The sequence below is a fragment of the Pongo pygmaeus genome, chromosome 1 (genome assembly GCF_028885625.2).
Source record: "Pongo pygmaeus isolate AG05252 chromosome 1, NHGRI_mPonPyg2-v2.0_pri, whole genome shotgun sequence".
NCBI lineage: Eukaryota > Metazoa > Chordata > Mammalia > Primates > Hominidae > Pongo > Pongo pygmaeus.
Genome location: NC_072373.2, coordinates 7,653,201 through 7,668,329, shown reverse-complemented (window position 1 = coordinate 7,668,329; position 15,129 = coordinate 7,653,201). Strand labels below are relative to the sequence as shown.

The 15,129-nt window shown below is 41.3% G+C and overlaps 1 protein-coding gene across 1 annotated transcript in view; it reads left to right on the top strand.

Annotated features, from left to right (window-relative positions):
• Nucleotides 1-3,410: 3,410 nt before the first annotated feature.
• The window catches only part of LOC134739958 (uncharacterized), a 42,578-nt gene continuing 30,859 nt past the window's right edge, over nt 3,411-15,129 (top strand). Inside the window, exons 1-2 of the mRNA XM_063668477.1 lie at nt 3,411-3,521; nt 5,632-5,728. The gene's annotated coding sequence lies outside the window, so the exon portion shown is untranslated. The remainder of the gene's footprint in view (nt 3,522-5,631; nt 5,729-15,129) is intronic.

The window sequence follows — 15,129 nt, the reverse complement described above, 5'->3', positions numbered from 1 at the left end:
GGTAACTAAGATGCTGTTGCTTTTCTTGACTAGAATTTCATTATAGCTTCATTAGGCAAAGAGACTCTATTCCTAATAGTGCATCTGATCAACAGAAATGCAATTAGCAAATCAAAAAATGTATGAAAGACAAATAAATGGCTTCCCAGGCTGAGAAGAGCCAAACAGGTTTAACTGTGGATGATTTTGGAGGCCTGGATAGTGGCTTCCCTGAATCCCTAAGCCTAACTTTTCTCTAATTTACCAGAAGTGAGAAACAAATGCATACCCAGACAGCTCCTCTCAACAGCAGGCACCCAAGCCTAAACCCAGATGGTTCTTCACTATGAATGACTGTTCTCATGCTTGTTCAGCAAAAAGACAGAACAGGAGGCCCATGATACGATCAGCTGCACATCAACTCAGACATGCTTCTACACAGGATAACAGGAAGGTGAGGGAGTTGTCCTTCTGACTCTTCCATCTATGGTTGCCAACTTGCACTAAGGGATGTTTGCTAGAATGGAGCTGAGCTACAGTAGAGTGTGTCTTGCTGGAGACAGGTCCTAGTCTGCCCTGAGGGTCTTTTAGCTAAGAGAGCATTACTGCCCCCTCCTTGGCCTTATCTATCCTTTTGACCATCATTCCTGCCTCTCAATTGCCATTTTGACCCCAGACACGGTCACATTCTTCTGCCTCCTCAACTTGTCTAGGCACCATACCCTCTACCTTCTAAACTTCACATTTGCCTCCTGTACTACCACACTGCCATCTCCATCAATTCAGTTACTGCTTCCCAAAATAAGAATATTTGACCTTCTTCTCTTTTTCACGACCTCTGATTTTACTTGGCAACCAAGCCATGGTTTGTTAGAATTTGGTCACGAACAGGTATTTACACAAAAATTCAACTTCAGGGAACTAAAAATGTTTTAGATGGCAAGGAATCTAGAAGTTAAGAGTCAGTCCAGAGCTGATGAAACTACTCAAGGAAGTCATCTGGAACCAGATTCTTTCTAGCTTGCTTCTCCTCCATCATCCTTAGCATGTGGCTTCTGTTTTAATGATCTCCAGGATGACTACTCTGCACCCAAGCAAATTTTAATTCCAGAACAGAAAAAAAAGAAGAAAAAGAAGAGAGAAAGGATGAAGGACAGGTAAATGAAGCAAATGCTACCTGGCTACCTGGCTGCACCTACTAATAATGCACTTATCCTGCTCCTTTTCAACCATTATTTAATATTTAATTCGGAGCAATACTAACCCCTGTTCAGAAAGGAGAACAACGGAAGTCACATAGGAGAGACAGTGCCAAAGTCAACACCAAACATTGCCAGGCAGGAAAACTCAAGACTCCTGTGCTCTGTCAGGGGTGCTATCCTCGGTTACCCATTCTGGCATCCTCCCATCCTGCTTTTGGGGAGATTATTCCTTGTCTGTTTTCATCCATGGCCACATATGAAATGGATATTATAGAAGATCACTTCCTTTGAAGCCACAGATATTTTTGGCCCACTTCCTATTGGTCTTAATTTGAGGTAAGGAATAACCTTAGAGGTTTAACAATGACAGGCTCTTATTAGCCTCCGGCAATACAATGTCCTCAAAAGTTTACAGAATTTCCAGTGTTGGAATAATTTCTCAATTAATTCCATACGCAAATAACCACAGACTAAGATTTCACTTAGACATGGTGTTTAGCTGGAAGATTCCTTTCCTTTACCTTTTGATATGATTTGGCTGTGTCCCCATCCAAATGTCATCTTATACTGTAGCTACCATAATTCCCATGTGTTGTGGGAGGGACCCGGTGAGAGGTAACTGAATCATGAGGGCAGGATTTCCCTTGTTGTTCTCGTGATAGTGAATAAGTCTCACGAGATCTGATGGTTTTATGAAGGGGAGTTCCCCTGCACATGTTCTCTTTCCTGCCACCATTTAAGATGTGACTTTGCTTCTCCTTTGCCTTCTGCCATGATTGTGAGGCCTCTCCAGCCATGTAGAACTGTGAGTTCATTAAATCTCCTTTTCTTTATAAATTACCCAGTCCCAGGTATGTCTTTATTAGCAGCGTGAGAACAAACTAATACACCTACTGATCTCTGGGTTTTTCCCAGTCCTCTATTCCATAGCTTAATGGCCAATGCCTTGAGGTCATTCAAAATAATGATAGAGAGATAGAAAGTGTAATGCCAATGTGCATTTGTCTAAAGAAATCCTAAGAGCCTGGATAGAAAAGTCTTAAGTTACCAATCTATGAAGGCTGCAGACTTCCTGTCACTGTCCTTGTCTGCTCAGTTTAGTAGGAAAAAATTTCTTTTTTAAAACTCAGCAGTACCCAAAATATAGGATTTTCAGTGAATTTAGAATGCAGGCCACAGGTAAGGCATTGATCTCTCATTTCCACTTGCAGACTGGCTAACTTGGATCTAAGTACAGACCACTCCTTCAGAAAAAAAAAAAAAAATCTATAGCCATATGCCAGGGTTCTGAATTTTTTCCACTATTTATCCTAATAGCAAAGCTGCCACGGCACATGGTCTGTATCCCAAAGAACAGCGGGTGACAATCTGACCAAATGTTCGGCCACCACATAAGAAGAGTCACCAGATTTGTAGCCTGAAATACCTGAGACCTCACTATCCAAAGCCCCACCTCTTCCACTCAGCCAATTCCACATTTTAGAATCTTATTTGCTGCATCCTCTTTCAGGTAGAAAGTCTACTTCAGGTATAATGCATTCAGCTGCAGCTACTAAGTAAATCTGCCAGAATACAGTGCCCTATAACCCAGCTCACAGAAAGGTGTTTGAATGCAGATTTGCCACTGATAATTCTATCATTTCTTACACTCCAATCATGATATTGTCCATGAAGAATAGCTTGGGTACATGATCTAATTTATTCCTCATAATATTGATATGGGATGCGACTATGATATATATGGGTATATGATAAGATATGGGTATATTATCATCCCCATTTTATGATGAGTAAATTGAGGCTCAGAGCCTGGGTACTTTGCTCAGGTTCTCACATTTGCTGAGCTGTGGAGCTGAGATTTGAACCTAGATCCGAGTGACACAGAAGTTGGTCCTTTTTATTATTTAACCACTTTAATCATTTAATCTATTATTGAGGTAAAACTGCACCACAGAGGACCAAAAGGAGAACTACAGTGCAAGTCCAGGTGCCTGTAGTCATGGCACAGCTGTGGCATAGTGGTTCCCATGTGGCAAGCAGCTGTGTCCTTCTGGTTGTCTTGGTATGGAGCCACAGCTCCAGTACTGAGTTACAATCACATGCAGATGCCACCACAGAGCATGTGATATTTTAGATCTGAGTCGACGGTTTAACATGTAAACATTATCAGAAAATAATGAGTCAGGCTCTCCCGAGCCATATGCCTCATCTCAGAGCCAAGGCTGTGTCATCACTGCCAAATGCTCCTTCAGGCCACTACACCACCACAGTAAGATCATAGCTTCAGGACCCAAGTAGTGCCCGGGGATCTGACTGAGGTGGTTGATGGGATTCTTACAGGTAAGTCAAATGGGTTTTTTCACTTGCCTCACCTTGGGGACCCATTCAGCAGTGCCCTTGGTGGAGGCTGAGAGACCAGGTCCTCTAAAATTGTGACACCTGCTCTCTTTGGAAACGAGGCACTCTCTCTTGGTTTAAATATTTTGTTACTGTTTTTCCCCTACAATTCCCTTCAGTTAAAAGACGATGTGTGGCATTCACGGGATAAAGGAAGTTGATGCATTGTGAGCATTTCGTGACCTCTCACATCCTGAGGGGTCCAAGCCGGGCTGGAAGTCTGCAGGGAGGCATACCTTTATTCAGGGCTGAGTCATGCTGGTCGCAAGGGCCCTGGAGCCGAGTGTGTTGAAGACACAGACACCTGAGGGGCACTAGCTCCACAGACGCCTGGACCTGCAGGTGGATTTTTCAGAGAAAGAGCTAGGCAGGGTTGTTTCCTTCCAAATGAAGTAAAAGCATGAAAAAGAGGAAAGGGAAGTGTCTGCTTCTGGACACTGGTGATAAAACTGGTTTGAGGGTATTGCTACTTGGAAATACCAAGACATCCAGGCACCGGCTCTCACCTGCTGTGCCCTGTGTCTTCTGTTTTTTTTGCAGACAGAGCAGCTTTATCTGAATCTAGCCTTGTCAAGCGATTAGATCACGTATTTAGTTTTTGTCTCATCAATTGATGATAAACTTGAAGAAGGCAGAGGGGTGTGTGTGCGTGCATGCCCGTACATGGCGTGCTTATTTCCTGCAGTCTCTAAGACAGCAACAGTGGCTTTGCCATTTCATTTGTTGAAGTGCCCTAAAATGTGATATATGGAAAAGTGGAAGAGACCCATAATCATCTTTCACTTTTGAAGTGATGTATGTGTTACAACACTAGATTGCAGTGTGGGCTAGAATTAGAAATGGATAGATTTCTGGGTAAAATACATATCTTGAACAGAGTTTTTATGCTGTATATATACACAAAGAGAGATAATAGATGCAAATAGATAAAATTATACATTAGTAACATTTACCACAAGTATGTTTATCTATTTCATACACAAAAATGAACATAATCACAGAAAATAGGAGAGACCTTAAGAAAATACAGTATCATCTAAAAGCTGTCCCTTTTGTTGGAGGAAGTGGAAAAGTACAGCTCCTTTTTCTTCGCAGTGTGCCCTTGAGGAAGAACAATGAATTTCTCCTTGTCTGCCTCTATATGATACAATGCACTGCCTTCAGTCTCTGTGATATGGATTTTATATTCATAGAATCTTCAATTTCAATGCTGTTATCTTTTGACTTTGCCGAGCTAATAGGAGTTAATACTATATCCCAGGTATAACTATACCTCTCTCTAATACCTGTATCCCTAGAGAGGAGTGTGTCCATTATGAATATTTAAAGGGTTGAATCATATTTTTTAATGCTTAAGAAGATCTTGTCTCAGAGTATTCATTTATGAATCTTTTGGAAAAATGAATGATTAGTTATTGAATTATTACTTAAATATGGATTTGTATGTACTGGGTTTATTCATAAATCATTCAAATATATAAGATAGTCCTGCAAGTTGAAATTCCAGTAGGATTTTACAAGATCAGGATGATCTTGTTAAAAAAAAGTCACCAAGAGTGAAAGGTGACTCCAAGCAATAATGTATCTAGACATGTAAATATTTCTAAAGTCTTATTTCACCTATTTCTTAATACCGGTGCAATAAGGAGAGGTGGTTAATGCTCCTTTCATATTCAGTTAATTCTGCAGGACCATGCTATAGGTTAAATAATTAGAAAATCCCTTTAACTAGAGTCCAGTGACAAAGTTCCCACTGGCGTGAGATTACCACTGGCTTTTGAGCTCTTTGAACTCAGAGGGTATGCCTGCCAATGTTCATATTTCTTTTCTTTTCTTTCTTTTTTTTTTTTTTGATGGCTTTTTTCTCTGTTGCTCAGGCTGGCCTTGAACTCCTGAGCTGAAGCAATCCTCTTACCTCAGCCTCACAAGTAGCTGGGACTATAATGTGTGTCACAGTTCCTGGCTCATGTTCATACTTCAATCTCCAACGTGGTGATTTAAATGTAATGGGTGCTCATTAAACATATTTTTAATTTATATTTAATAAATATAGGAGGAGGAGCCAAGATGGCCAAATAGGAACAGCTCTGGTCTACAGCTCCCAGCGTGAGCGACGCAGAAGACGGGTGATTTCTGCATTTCCATCTGAGGTACCGGGTTCATCTCAATAGGGAGTGCCAGACAGTGGGTGCAGGTCAGTGGGTGAGTGCACCGTGCGCCAGCCGAAGCAGGGGCGAGGCATTGCCTCACTTGGGAAGCGCAAGGGGTCAGGAAGTTCCCTTTCCAGGGGTGACAGACGGCACCTGGAAAATCAGGCCACTCCCACCCAAATACTGTGCTTTTCCAATGGGCTTAGGAAACGGTGCCCCAGGAGATTATAGCCCGCACCTGGCTCAGAGGGTCCTACGCCCACGGAGTCTCGCTGATTGCTACCACAGCAGTCTGAGATCAAACAGCAAGGCAGCAGTGAGGCTGGGGGAGGGGCGCCCGCCATTGCCCAGGCTCGCTTAGGTAAACAAAGCAGCCGGGAAGCTCCAGCTGGGTGGAGCCCACCACAGCTCAAGGAGGCCTGCCTGCCTCTGTAGGCTCCACCTCTGGGGGCAGGGCACAGACAAACAAAAAGACAGCAGTAACCTCTGCAGACTTAAATGTCCCTGTCTAACAGCTTTGAGGAGAGCAGTGGTTCTCCCAGCACGCAGCTGAAGATCTGAGAAGGGGCAGACTGCCTCCTCAAGTGGGTCCCTGACCCCTGACCCCCGAGCAGCCTAACTGGGAGGCACCCCCCAGCAGGGGCAGACTGACACCTCACACGGCCGGCCAGGTACTCCAACAGACCTGCAGCTGAGGGTCCTGTCTGTTAGAAGGAAAACTAACAGAAAGGACATCCACACCAAAAACCCATCTGTACATCACCATCATCAAAGACCAAAAGTAGATAAAACCACAAAGATGGGGAAAAAACAGAGCAGAAAAACTGGTAACTCTAAAAACCAGAGTACCTCTCCTCCTCCAAAGGAACGCAGTTCCTCACCAGCAACGGAACAAAGCTGGATGGAGAATGACTTTGACGAGCTGAGAGAAGAAGGCTTCAGACGATCAAATTACTCCGAGCTATGGGAGGATATTCAAACCAAAGGCAAAGAAGTTGAAAACTTTGAAAAAAATTTAGAAGAATGTATGACTAGAATAACCAATACAGAGAAGTGCTTAAAGGAGCTGATGGAGCTGAAAACCAAGGCTCGAGAACTACGTGAAGAATGCAGAAGCTCAGGAGCTGATGCGATCAAATGGAAGAAAGGGTATCAGCCCTGGAAGATGAAATGAATGAAATGAAGTGAGAAGGGAAGTTTAGAGAAAAAAGAATAAAAAGAAACGAGCAAAGCCTTCAAGAAATGTGGGACTATGTGAAAAGACCAAATCTACGTCTGATTGGTGTATCTGAAAGTGACGGGGAGAATGGAAACAAGTTGGAAAACACTCTGCAGGATATTATCCAGGAGAACTTCCTCAATCTAGCAAGGCAGGCCAACATTCAGATTCAGGAAATACAGAGAACGCCACAAAGATACTCCTCGAGAAGAGCAACTCCAAGACACATAATTGTCAGATTCACCAAAGTTGAAATGAAGGAAAAAATGTTAAGGGCAGCCAGAGAGAAAGGTCAGGTTACCATCAAAGGGAAGCCCATCAGACTAACAGCGGATCTCTCGGCAGAAACCCTACAAGCCAGAAGAGAGTGGGGGCCAATATTCAACATTCTTAAAGAAAAGAATTTTCAACCCAGAATTTCATATCCAGCCAAACTAAGCTTCATAAGCGAAGGAGAAATAAAATACTTTACAGACAAGCAAATGCTGAGAGATTTTCTCACCACCAGGCCTGCCCTAAAAGAGCTCCTGAAGGAAGCGCTAAACATGGAAAGGCACAACCGGTACCAGCCACTGCAAAATCATGCCAAAATGTAAAGACCATCGAGACTAGGAAGAGACTGCATCAACTAACGAGCAAAATAACCAGCTAACATCATAATGACAGGATCAAATTCACACATAACAATATTAACTTTAAATGTAAATGGACTAAATGCTCCAATTAAAAGACACAGACTGGCAAATTGGATAAAGACTCAAGACCCATCAGTGTGCTGTATTCAAGAAACCCATCTCACGTGCAGAGACACACATAGGCTCAAAATAAAAGGATGGAGGAAGAACTACCAAACAAATGGAAAACAAAAAAAGGCAGGGGTTGCAATCCTAGTCTCTGATAAAACAGACCTTAAACCAACAAAGATCAAAAGAGACAAAGAAGGACATTACATAATGGTAAAGGGATTAATTCAACAAGAAGAGCTAACTATCCTAAATATATATGCACCCAATACAGGAGCACCCAGATTCATAAAGCAAGTCCTGAGTGACCTACAAAGAGACTTAGACTCCCACACATTAATAATGGGAGACTTTAACACCCCACTGTCAACATTAGACAGATCAACGAGACAGAAAGTCACAAGGATACCCAGGAATTGAACTCAGCTCTGCACCAAGTGGACCTAATAGACATCTACAGAACTCTCCACCCCAAATCAACAGAATATACATTTTTTTCAGCACCACACCACACCTATTCCAAAATTGACCACATACTTGGAAGTAAAGCTCTCCTCAATAAATGTAAAAGAACAGAAATTATAACAAACTATCTCTCAGATCACAGTGCAATCAAGCTAGAACTCAGGATAAGAATCTCACTCAAAACCTCTCAACTACATGGAAACTGAACAACCTGCTCCTGAATGACTACTGGGTACACAACGAAATGAAGGCAGAAATAAAGATGTTCTTTGAAACCAACGAGAACCAAGACACAACATACCAGAATCTCTGGGTGCATTCAAAGCAGTGTGTAGAGGGAAATTTATAGCACTAAATGCCCACAAGAGAAAGCAGGAAAGATCCAAAACTGACACCCTAACATTACAATTAAAAGAACTAGAAAAGCAAGAGCAAACACATTCAAAAGCTAGCAGAAGGCAAGAAATAACTAAAATCAGAGCAGAACTGAAGGAAATAGAGACACAAAAAACCCTTGAAAAAATTAATGAATCCAGGAGCTGGTTTTTTGAAAGGATCAGCAAAATTGATAGACCGCTAGCAAGATTAATAAAGAAAAAAAGAGAGAAGAATCAAATAGATGCAATAAAAAATGATAAAGGGGATATGACCACCGATCCCACAGAAATACAAACTACCATCAGAGAATACTACAAACACCTCTATGCAAATAAACTAGAAAATCTAGAAGAAATGGATAAATTCCTCAACACATACACCCTCCCAAGACTAAACCAGGAAAAAGTTGAATCTCTGAATAGACCAATAACAGGAGCTGAAATTGTGGCAATAATCAATAGCTTACCAACCAAAAAAAGTCCAGGACCAGATGGGTTCACAGCCGAATTCTACCAGAGGTACAAGGAGGAGCTGGTACCATTCCTTCTGAAACTATTCCAATCAATAGAAAAAGAGGGAATCCTCCCTAACTCATTTTATGAGGCCAGCATCATCCTGATACCAAAGCCTGGCAGAGACACAACAAAAAAAGAGAATTTTAGACCAATATCCTTGATGAACATTGATGCAAAAATCCTCAATAAAATACTGGCAAACAGAATCCAGCAGCACATCAAAAAGCTTATCCACCATGATCAAGTGGGCTTCATCCCTGGGATGCAAGGCTGGTTCAATATACGCAAATCAATAAATGTAATCCAGCATATAAACAGAACCAAAGACAAAAACCACATGATTATCTCAATAGATGCAGAAAAGGCCTTTGACAAAATTCAACAACCCTTCATGCTAAAAACTCTCAATAAATTAGGTATTGATGGGACGTATCTCAAAATAATAAGAGCTATCTATGACAAACCCACAGCCAATATCATACTGAATGGGCAAAAACTGGAAGCATTCCCTTTGAAAACTGGCACAAGACAGGGATGCCCTCTCTCACCACTTCTATTCAACATAGTGTTGGAAGTTCTGGCCAGGGCAATTAGGCAGGAGAAGGAAATAAAGGGCATCAATTAGGAAAAGAGGAAGTCAAATTGTCCCTGTTTGCAGATGACATGATTGTATATCTAGAAAACCCCATTGTCTCAGCCCAAAATCTCCTTAAGCTGATAAGCAACTTCAGCAAAGTCTCAGGATACAAAATCAATGTACAAAAATCACAAGCATTCTTATACACCAATAACAGACAAACAGAGAGCCAAATCATGAGTGAACTCCCATTCACAATTGCTTCAAAGAGAATAAAATACCTAGGAATCCAACTTACAAGGGATGTGAAGGACCTCTTCAAGGAGAACTACAAACCACTGCTCAAGGAAATAAAAGAGGATACAAACAAATGGAAGAACATTCCATGCTCATGGGTAGGAAGAATCAATATCGTGAAAATGGCCATACTGCCCAAGGTAATTTACAGATTCAATGCCATCCCCATCAAGCTACCAATGACTTTCTTCACAGAATTGGAAAAAACTACTTTAAAGTTCATATGGAACCAAAAAAGAGCCCACATCGCCAAGTCAATCCTAAGCCAAAAGAACAAAGCTGGAGGCATCACAATACCTGACTTCAAACTATACTACAAGGCTACAGTAACCAAAACAGCATGATACTGGTACCAAAACAGAGATATAGATCAATGGAACAGAACAGAGCCATCAGAAATAATGCCACATATCTACAACTATCTGATCTTTGACAAACCTGAGAAAAACAAGCAATGGGGAAAGGATTCCCTATTTAATAAATGGTGCTGGGAAAACTGGCTAGCCCTATGTAGAAAGCTGAAACTGGATCCCTTCCTTACACCTTATACAAAAATCAATTCAAGATGGATTAAAGACTTAAACGTTAGACCTAAAACCATAAAAACCCTAGAAGAAAACCTAGGCATTACCATTCAGGACATAGGCATGGGCAAGGACTTCATGTCTAAAACACCAAAAGCAATGGCAACAAAAGCCAAAATTGACAAATGGGATCTAATTAAACTAAAGAGCTTCTGCACAGCAAAGGAAACACCATCAGAGTGAACAGGCAACCTACAAAATGGGAGAAAATTTTTGCAACCTACTCATCTGACAAAGGGCTAATATCCAGAATCTACAATGAACTCCAACAAATTTACAAGAAAAAAACAAACAACCCCATCAAAAAGTGGGTGAAGGACATGAACAGACACTTCTCAAAAGAAGACATTTATGCAGCCAAAAAACACATGAAAAAATGCTCACCATCACTGGCCATCAGAGAAATGCAAATCAAAACCACAATGAGATACCATCTCACACCAGTTAGAATGGCAATCATTAAAAAGTCAGGAAACAACAGGTGCTGGAGAGGATGTAGAGAAACAGGAACAATTTTACACTGTTGGTGGGACTGTAAACTAGTTCAACCCTTGTGGAAGTCAGTGTGGCGATTCCTCAGGGATCTAGAACTAGAAATTCCATTCGACCCAGCCATCCCATCACTGGGTATATACCCAAAGGACTATAAATCATGCTGCTATAAAGACACATGCACACGTATGTTTATTGCAGCCTTATTCACAATAGCAAAGACTTGGAACCAACCCAAATGTCCAACAATGATAGACTGGATTAAGAAAATGTGGCACATATACGCCATGGAATACTATGCAGCCATAAAAAATGATGAGTTCATGTCCTTTGTAGGGACATGGATGAAATTGGAAATCATCATTCTCAGTAAACTATCGCAAGAACAAAAAACCAAACACCGCATGTTCTCACTCATAGGTGGGAATTGAACAATGAGAACACATGGTCACAGGAAGGGGAACATCACACTCTGGGGACTGTTGTGGGGTGGGGGGAGGGGAGAGGGATAGCATTGGGAGATATACCTAATGCTAAATGACGAGTTAGTGGGTGCAGCGCACCAGCGTGGCACATGTATACATATGTAACTTACCTGCACGTTGCGCACATGTACCATAGAGCCTAAAGTAGAATAATAATAATAATAATAAAATCATAAGCTTTTTTTGAGGGTCAGTTACTACATTATCTGGGAATATTTGAATGTTGAGTCGGCATGAAATAGAAGGTGAATAATAGGATGTTCTTTTGAATTTGGTTTTATTTCTTTCGGGTACTTTAATCAACAATCCAGGTGATCATTATTCAAGCTTTATCTGTTAAATTGCAATTTTATGCAATTCTTTATAAAAGAGGCAGGAGTATGTTTGGTTATTGCTAAATAATTAAAATAAATTAGCAAACACACACACACAAAAAAAAAATATAAACAAGATTCATCATTTAAATAAGAGGGAAACTAGCATCAAAGCAATACGTCTGGCTATTCAAGAGAGAAACATCTCTTATTTCACTCTCTGAATTCTAAGTTGAAGGAAAGGGAACCGGCACGATCGAAAGAGGACAAGAGAGAAAATTCTCAGATTTATTTGGAAAGTGATTCTATTCATCTTATGTCGGATTCTTTAAGTGAAACTAGTTAAGTGAAAAGAGAAGGAAAACAGTGACTACAAGAGAATCAATCAGCAGATATCGAAAGACTTTCATGTAACTAATGGCATCTGCTTAGAAAATATGAATTGGGCCCAAAGTGGTATTCCTTTTGGTCACTTATATTGGAATTTAAATGTGTAACTAAAAATGAAATCTTTGGAGAAAATTTCATTTCTTAAGCTGAACTCTTTCCACAAGTTGGAGAAAAGAGAGATGTACATCCAGGAAATCAAACTGAAAAGACAGGCTGAGATTATAAATTGAGATTCCCCAATCAGAGGCCACACTTTTCTTTCCTAATTACTGTTCTTTTCCTTGGATCCTACATCCATCACTACATTAATTCCAGGCTTAACTTACAGCCAGCTCTTCTCCGTGGCCCATCTCAGCATAATGAACTTTTGCCATTATCTTGATCTTGTTAAATTCTCTGTAATCTTAACCTAATGAGATACAGTGAATGTGCAACCATAAATTAGATGTTCAGACAATCTCAGTCTGTTCTCAGTGCAGCAATCCTTTTAAATTACATCCATCTCTCTTTTGCTCAAGCACACTTAGTGGCTCCCTATTTTAGTAAAGTAAAAGAAAAAGCCCTTTCAAAGGCCTTCACAGGCCGGTGTCTCTGTATTACTCACCGTCCCTCCCCCTAGCACACATGGCTCACTCTCCTCCAGTCACACCAATGTCCTTGGGAAGTCTTCCACCAAGTCTTTGTTCAAATGACATCTTCTCAATCACCACTCTGTTTAGAGACAGAATCACCTCCTAACCCACACCGTTCTCTGCTCTATTTCTGCTCTCCAGTCCATTTATCACTTTTCAATATACTATACAATTTTCTTTTTTATTATTGTGTTTATTGCTTATTTTCTATTCCTCACACACTAGAATGTGAGCTTTGCAGGCATTTCTGCCATGCTTTTCATTGAGGTATTCTAAGTGCTTAGTTCAATAGTGCCTGACATATAGTTAGTAGTTAATAGATATTTGTTGAGTGAATGAATGAGGAAAGGAAAGAATATGCCCAATATTCATGATCATTTATTAAGCGGTAACAAAAATAATGTGAAACGTAAGTTTAATTATATTTGCTTCTCTATACTTTGGACCATATGTCTATATATTAGAATTAAGTGTTCTAATGAGGCACTGAGATAGAGAGAGAAGAAATAGGCTTGGGAATCAACTACAGTGATGTTCAAATTGTAGTTCTGCCCCTTGCTAGCTATGGAAGAGTTAAGTCAATTTCTGTGAGCTTCAGTTATCTCCTTTGTGAAACGGCGGTGTTATAAGTATTCAATGAAAAACAAACACAGCTTTTGGTGCAACAGGCACATGATAACTGTGAGTTTCTCCTTTTGTCTCTCAGCCCTTGTCAGGCTTCAATTTGCAAAGCTCCATAGTGGATCCTTAAACCTCTCTACGCAGGAAATTGTGCAGGAGACTGGGGGAAAGTTGATAAGGCAGGTATCAAATATTTTCTAGTTCTTTGCTGGAGGCTCTGGCCAGTGGGCATACTTGAGAATGAGGATAAATGAAAAGAGCACCTCTTACCCATGATTATGGTGGATGGAGTCAGAGACCAGGCATGGACAAGATGCCAGTGGAGAGTGCTGGAGGGTGAGAACCATGGACACGTAAGTCAACATATCAAAGCAAAAACAGCCTGAACCTGGAGTCAAAAGCCAAGTACTAAATCAAAGGATTAGAAGGATAAAGAGATCAAGCACAAGAAGGTTGGAAATGGCTAGAGGGAACATGGACTTGGTGAAGGCCATTACCAGTGGCCAAGTGGCTATGTCCTATGGCTGGTCTGAAAGGGTAGGATGCCATAAAGTGCTTCTGGAAGTCCCCTAAAAGTCCTGCACAGAGGCCGGGTGCGGTGGCTCATGCCTGTAATCCAAACACTTTGGGAGGCCAAGGCAGACGGATCACCTGAGGTCAGGAGTTCGAGACCAGCCTGGCCAACATGGTGAAATCCCATCTCTACTAAAAATACAAAAATCAGCCAGGCGCAGTGGCAGGCGCCTGTAATCCCAGCTACTCGGGAAGCTGAGGCAGGAGAATCACTTGAACCTGGGAGGCGGAGGTTGCAGTGAGCTGAGATCGCGCCACTGCACTCCAGCCTGGGTGACAGAGCAGGACTCCGTCTCAAAAAAAAAAAAAAAAAGAAAGTCCTGCACAGAATGAACAGAAGCTACCATGGTCATGCCAGGGCCTTCTCTGGACACCTGGGGACTTTTGCCTTGACTGACACTCTGCTGATATTTCTAAAGGAAGCTTTCAGCTTGGGAAAATTGTGGGCGGGGGTGGCGGGGGGGAAGAGGCAGGACTGGGGAATATCACCTCTCCTCTTCCTTGAGTCAGAGGGAGTATTACTGCATACTCTGAAGCCAGAATAAAAATTGAAGTGAAAAAATGTGCTAGTGTAAGTTTAAACCAGTGCTTCACTGTTTATATGAACACAATGAACAATCAACAGCAAGTCAGTAAATGAGTGTTTATTGAGCAAATGCTCTCAAGATGCACAGCCGTGCTGCCCACCTTTCATGCAAACAGCAGCACCAGCTTTGACCTCTCAACTTCCCCATTAGGAGTGATTTTGATTGAGAAATTCTCTCAAATTTTTAAAAAACCAATGGGATATGTGGACTGCTACTAGATTTCTTTACCTTAGATATGAATGTGACATCTTTCATATTTTAATAAGTAGCTGACCTGTTAAGTTATCTTAAAGGCATTTACGAAATTATAAACTTGGTGCTCTTGGAGGTGGTAAAACTAGGCACGGGCATGCTGAAAAGGTAGGGCTCATGATATGGTTTGGCTGTGTCCCCGCCCAAATCTCATCATGAATTGTAGTTCCAACAATTCCCATTGTTGTGGAAGGGACCCAGTGAAAGGTAATTGAATCATGGGGGTAGGTCTTTCCCATGTTGTTCTCATGTTAGTGAATAAGTCTCATGAGATCTG